This window comes from Buceros rhinoceros, unplaced genomic scaffold, assembly GCF_000710305.1.
Source record: "Buceros rhinoceros silvestris isolate BGI_N320 unplaced genomic scaffold, ASM71030v1 scaffold17124, whole genome shotgun sequence".
Taxonomy (NCBI): Eukaryota; Metazoa; Chordata; class Aves; order Bucerotiformes; family Bucerotidae; genus Buceros; species Buceros rhinoceros.
Window position 1 is genome coordinate 29,608 of NW_010407976.1, and position 6,273 is coordinate 35,880.

Here is a 6,273-nt window from a genome sequence, read left to right on the forward strand (position 1 = left end):
CCCGCTCTGGGAACTCAGCCCTAGCTCACATCCCTCTAACTTCAGGGATTCAGGAAGGCAACAGTTATCTTATCCTGTGGTTAATACAAGATCTACTGGGGCCTGTGGTCCAGGCAACTTAAAAGAAGCCGTGCCTCTCACGGGCAGACAAACACGCAGTCGCTCTGCATCCCGTTACGGCTCCATCCTCCAGTTATGCAGAAGTCACAAAGCAGTTTTGGATCCCAGACTACTTCTCCCATTGGGTTCTCTCCCTAACCCCAGTTTGATCACACTGCAATGTTTAACCTGTTCTTCTCTCATTGTACTGCACACTGACCTATCACAGTGCTCTGACTTTTTCAAAGAGCAGCAAAAGGAAGAGACGAATCAAGTTTAGCATGTGGATTTGGCTCTGGACGACAGAAATCCCATAGGACAAGCAATTTCCATAATTTTGTCCTCGTTCAGGATTGAAGTTCTATGAGCCTGGTATGTTGACTGCTATTTAGACCTGAACAAGGTCCTACCTACTGGAGAATCAACCAAAATTTGGAACTAGCAGTGACAAGAATACAAGCAGAGCAGCCATCGTCCCACATGCTTACTGGAAATGACAGGTGAAGGATCTGGATTTCCTAAACCGCAGGCAATCTCATTAATGCTACAGTCAGCCTGCGCAGCATTTCTCAATTGTGATAAAAACAAACTGGTTTGGGCTGTTGTTGGATTTTTTTGTTTGTTTAAATTGATAGATACAGGGACCACTGGAGGCTGTTCTAATTTTTCAAATCTTGACAATCCGTACAGGGTGGCAACTCTGCCTTCCACCCTTTTCATAGAGCTGATGAGATGCCGTTCCCTTATGGGTCCCATGAGTTTTGGTGTCATTCTAGACGTCATAACTTCAGGTAGAGAATATCACCAAAGCTGTGGTGCAAACACAGGCCTGAAGGTAAAACACAGAACAATTCCTTTGGCTCAAAAGATGCCCAGATGCTTGGCCTCAAATGCCGTCTGGCACAGTGTAAATCTCACTGACAAGGACACCGTGTAACCAAACTGAGACTAGAGGAAAAAAAAGTCTTGACAGGACCAACTGGTTACCCCTTTCCCCAAATTATCCTGTTATTCCCTACTATATCTCTGTGAGGAATAACTGAAGAGACCGGGGCGTTTCAGCCTGGGAAGTAAACAAGTGAGAGAGAATATAATCGAGGTCTATAAACTGCTGCGTGGTGCTGGCAGAGGTCTATGAGGAACAGCCGTTCACCACCTTTTCCGGCAGAGGTAGGGAGCAACTAGGGAAGCTAGGAGGGGACAGAGTCAGAACAAACAGAAGGCAGCATCTGGCCAGCGTAGGCTACAGCCTGGCCCCACCAAGTCTCTGTTTTGAAAAATAATCCTAACAAGGGCTACCAGCCCCGACGGGACCCGGTTGAACAAGCACCAAATCTCTGCATGCTTAACTGAAGTGCAGTTCTGGTTAATGACAGGGAACCTTCGTGAGAGAGGTTGCCTCAACTGCAGGGAAGGCAGATGTTTTCAGTCAACCCTGAAAAAATAATTTTAGCCTTTTTGTTTCCTCGAAGTGACATATGAGTGGGTTATGAGCCTTCCACCTTCTGGTGATCCTGGATGGCAGCAACATTTAGCAGTCAGAGCATGGCACAGGTCGGTTCCAACTCTCATGCTGCAATCCCGGTTTTACCACTAGTTTTATCACAGGGCATTACAAAATGCATCTAAGGTCTTGGCGTATGATGGGCGTCAAACTAGCAACAGCCAGGGGCCTGCAGACTAACATTTACCTCGACGTGGTAACTTCTAGATGAGAATGACAGCTGGTAATCTCAGGAGGGTGGGACTTCACCTCACTCTGCAGAGGTTTAGGGGTGCCCAAGTGTTAACTGAGCATATTTGAGTCAGACTGAGTAGATTAACCCCCAGCTTCTCAGGGTAAGTTGGCAGAAGGCAGAACCATCTGCAAACAGAAATACAAAGAAGGATGGAAGAAGTTCAGTTTTGCATTCTGAAAGAAAACTCAAATCTTGTTTTTTCTACTTGAGTCTTCTTTGATTCTACACCTTCTCACAGAAGAACGAAACCAGGCTAACCTCAGTAACTGGCTAAGGAGTGCTCAGGGTTTCTGAAGTCCCAAGCCTGCCTGGTTAGCTGTATTTCTGAGACAGAAACAGCAATCTTTCCACTTTTAACATCAATAACACCAGTTATTCTCCCAAAGAATTATTATCAACAATTCCTTTGCTATATTTACAAAGAAGCCAGGCTATTCTTAGAGAAAACACTAAAAAAGCCATTTTATTTAGCTTTCTTGGCAGTTCTACAAAAATGTAAGGAATGTAGTCAGTTAAAAACATCAAATCCCCAGCACGAGCCTATAAGAGCTTTCTAATGCATATTTACATTATAGAAAGCAACCACTTTCCTGTTTTGTAGAACAAACAGGGAACCTTCTCTTTTCCTCCGAGCTCTTCCTGAAGACCAAACATCAAGTTAGACACAGAGGGCTGCTTTTAATGGTGCGTGTAGTAAACTTTTAATGCCTAGAAAACGGGACTTTACAGCCTTCTTTTCCTAAAAAGGAATCAGAGGCAAATTTTACCGATGGTTTTAGGAAAATTCTGAATTGGCAGCCCAGGGTTTCTAAATACTCCTTTAGCCACAGCTTGGTTTGCCATAGGGAACAGCAGCGCTAACCTCTTCCACGCTGCTCCTTGCTGAGGCAAGGACGTGCACCCCAGCGAGGGGGGAAGTGCTCAGGTCCCACAGTACTGCTACTGGGACCCGGGAAAAACACGGTGTTCCCATAGGGACTCGGCTCAGTGTGGGGACACTGGGATTTGGGAACACAAGCAGGGGACCACACCGCTGTTCCCACACACGCAACAGCATCTCGGTACTTTGCTCCAGCCTCGGAACACCATCAGGAAAAATCTCAGTCTTAGGGACATTACTTACTGCTTAGGAAGGAAATTGCGTGGCGCAGCCAGGTCACGGCTTTCCTGATGAGGCTGAAAACAAACAAGCAAACAATCAAAGCCACAGGTTATTACTCCAGGTTTTGGGGGGGGGTTAATGGATTCGGCTCTTACCTGGTGAAAACACACAAACGCTGACTATGTTACTTGTATTGCACAAAGCCCCGAAGATTCCCAAACGGACGTGACAATACCTCCTCTAAAGAATAGTCTATGCCATGGGGAAATGAAGAAACCCAAGTCTTCTGGAATTTTGTAAATTAACTGGTGTAGACAATGTACTTAAGGAACAATCCTCTGCAGGCAGGGACACAGGTACTCTGTTTCACCCTCTTTTCCAGCTGTAACTCAAAAAACACCACTATTTCTCTGTCAAGTTTGCCTGTGTTGGAGGCTTTGCATGTCCGGATCCAGCTTGAAGGTGAAGATCGGGATAAGCTCTGGATCACATTCCACATACTCCAGATGATCTCAGGTCTCCCACGTTAGAGGGAGACTGGAATCGTACTCCTCTATCTAGTCCTCTGCACCATATCACCATTTGTTGCTATCCTGTTGCTAGCAAGCCTTTTGAGATATGTTTTCAGTGTGTTCCTCCTGAACCTTCCTCAGGGAGGTGACAAAGCTGCCTTTGAAGCAGTTTATAAGTGTTTGTTTTCATAACTGATATTCAATGCATTAATTGAATTTCTCCAGATTACTATTTCCCAATTTCCAGACCCCCCCCATTCTTATACAAGACAATGATTGAAAAGAACAAAATCCTTCCTTGTCCTACACTAAACCAGTGCTCTGAAACTGGAGATCAGTTTGCCTTCCTTTGTCTAAATAACACTGGCCACAGCCCGGAGAGCTTCATCCTCCTCCCAGCCATGCCATTAAAACGTGCCACAGCCCTGATACTGCAGTGTGAAACAAGGATGTCATACAATAAATTTGCAGAGCCGCATGCCAGGGTCCGACAAACGAGCCCATGGTGCCATCCTGCCGCCCTGCCGGCATGTGCTGCAAACCGTGGGAGAGCGGCTTGGCTCCTGCTACCCTGCCACGGCCCAAGGAAGGGCCAGGTGGGAATGGATCCTAAGACGGCCCATAATCACACTGCAGTGAAGGCATGGCCTAGGGGAGTAATCACCTCTTGTGGCAGATGATGCAACTCCAACCAGGATTTCTTTCTTTCTTTTGTGATTTGGACCATAACCATACGCTTCTCTTTCTAGCTCAGAGCCACTGGAACTGAGCAAGCCCTCATCCGGAGAAAACAAGGCAAGAAAACTTGAAGCGAGCGAGAGGAAAGGCGACTCGTTCAGCCTTTGGCTCCCATTCCCTGCCACGTAACAGTTTCATCACGGTAGGAAGTGTCAATAAGGTACCAACAGGGTAAACAATTGTCAGACAGATTTTCACAGAGCCCGTTGACTGGACCGTGGCTGCTTTGTACACAAGGCCAATGCAGTGTCATTTCTAATGGAGGAATTTATACACTGTAATTATGTCAGATTTTGCTCCAGGCTACTCTCTGCTGCATTATAAACCTGGCCATTGCCATGCGATTAGTCAGAGCTTTAAATAACACTGCAGTAATTATATCAAGCAAGGGGAAGAAAAGCGGTGCATTCCAGTGCTTGCCACATAGCCGCCCCTGAAGGGGGTTAGCTAACGATGATGTCCCCTTCATTGCTGGAAGTTTTGATACCTTAGGCCACATCCTGATCACCTGACTCACACACAGTTTAAGGACCCTCTTAGTTTGGCCCCTGTAATTAAGCAGAGGGGACTTCACGGAGCTACGATGATAAGATTCCTGGATGACTGGATGTAGATGCATGCGATTGAAATGCAAAGAGCCTGGAGGCCACCTCCTACAGTAGCACACTGCCAAAGGGGCTTTGCATCAGAGAGATCTGCCCGCAAGCTCGCAGGCATGTGTGGATGTCAGGCACCCTGTCACCAGTGGCCTGAGGGTTAAGGGCTGCTCCAGGGCTGGTCTGGCTACAGCAAAAGGACAAGTTTTCCTCCTGATGGTGGCACTGAAAGGAGCAAGGCTCCTCCAAGCCTGCATGAGCATGATCACCAGTGCTCTGCAGAAGTGAGGGCTTTGCCCGTGAGGGATGGAAGAAGGATCTAGAAGAGAAAGCAATCAACAGATTAAGATCACAGGGTTATGCGATGTTCCTATTTTGCACTTTCTGCCAGAGGAGCCCTAATCGGCTGGCATCCTTAGATCCCGGTTTTCCAGAGAGGAAAACCAGATCCTTTGCTTTCCAAGTCATGCTGAACTTCAGTCCTGTGGGAGAGACACAGCTGGCTGATACCTGCCTTGCTCTGGCCCTGGCTCCTCAGGGTGTTAGAAGCTATTCCGGTTAGTTCACAGCAGCTCTCCTGAGGGCTGTTACAATGGCTGGGAACGGCCATCACACAGCATCTGTGAGTGTCTCTCAGTCCTGCCTTCATTCCTTGCTCTGTGTCACATAGGGTGTTGCCCCTCCACTTTACCTTCTCTTTCCAATAAATGCTCAGTTGGACCTGAAGCAATGAATGGAGATTATACCTCAAGAGCTCAGGGAATCTGAGGCATTTGAGATGTTGCAGCCAAATTAGAGTGAATCACAGTCAGAAATGCTGCTGCTGCCGGTGCCTTACAGTATCTGCTCTGGAAGAAGCTGAGACGCTCAAGAATGTACAGACACACTTTCAGAAACTGGGTGGATAATTAATGAGAAATCTCCACTACTTCTGCTTCTACCTGGCCTGAAGACCTACAGAGGCTGACAACTACTTGTGGTATCCTGGCATTTCTGCTTTTGCCTGCGATGGGAATTAAACCACTAGATTGACAATAGAAATAACAGAATGGTGGAGAATTAGCCAAATCTTTTCAAATCTCAGCAAAAAAGTTCCCTTTGGTTTTATGAGCAGGCATTCAGAACAGTTTTCATTTGCCCTGGACTGACTGACCCTGCCCCTTTCTTTGACCTGATGAAATGGTGACTCTAGCTCTAAGCTGTGTATCCTGTTTCAGCTGCAGCTGAGCTCCGTGCAGCGGTGTCTGTCCACAGCTGCTTTTCATGGCTCCCATCCAGAGGTTGCCACCTCTTCTGATCTGCCAGCATAACTATTTGTGTTGTCAACTATTAGTGTCATCGCTTCCCCAGCTCTATCAAAACAGCCCTGCTTGCAGAAGACCTGCATTAAATGGCTAAAAAATACAGAAGTCACACAGGTCTTCACTGGTGTGGGACTAAGTAAAGAACCACTGTTAAAACAGTATGTTCAAGTCAATGCCTTGAGC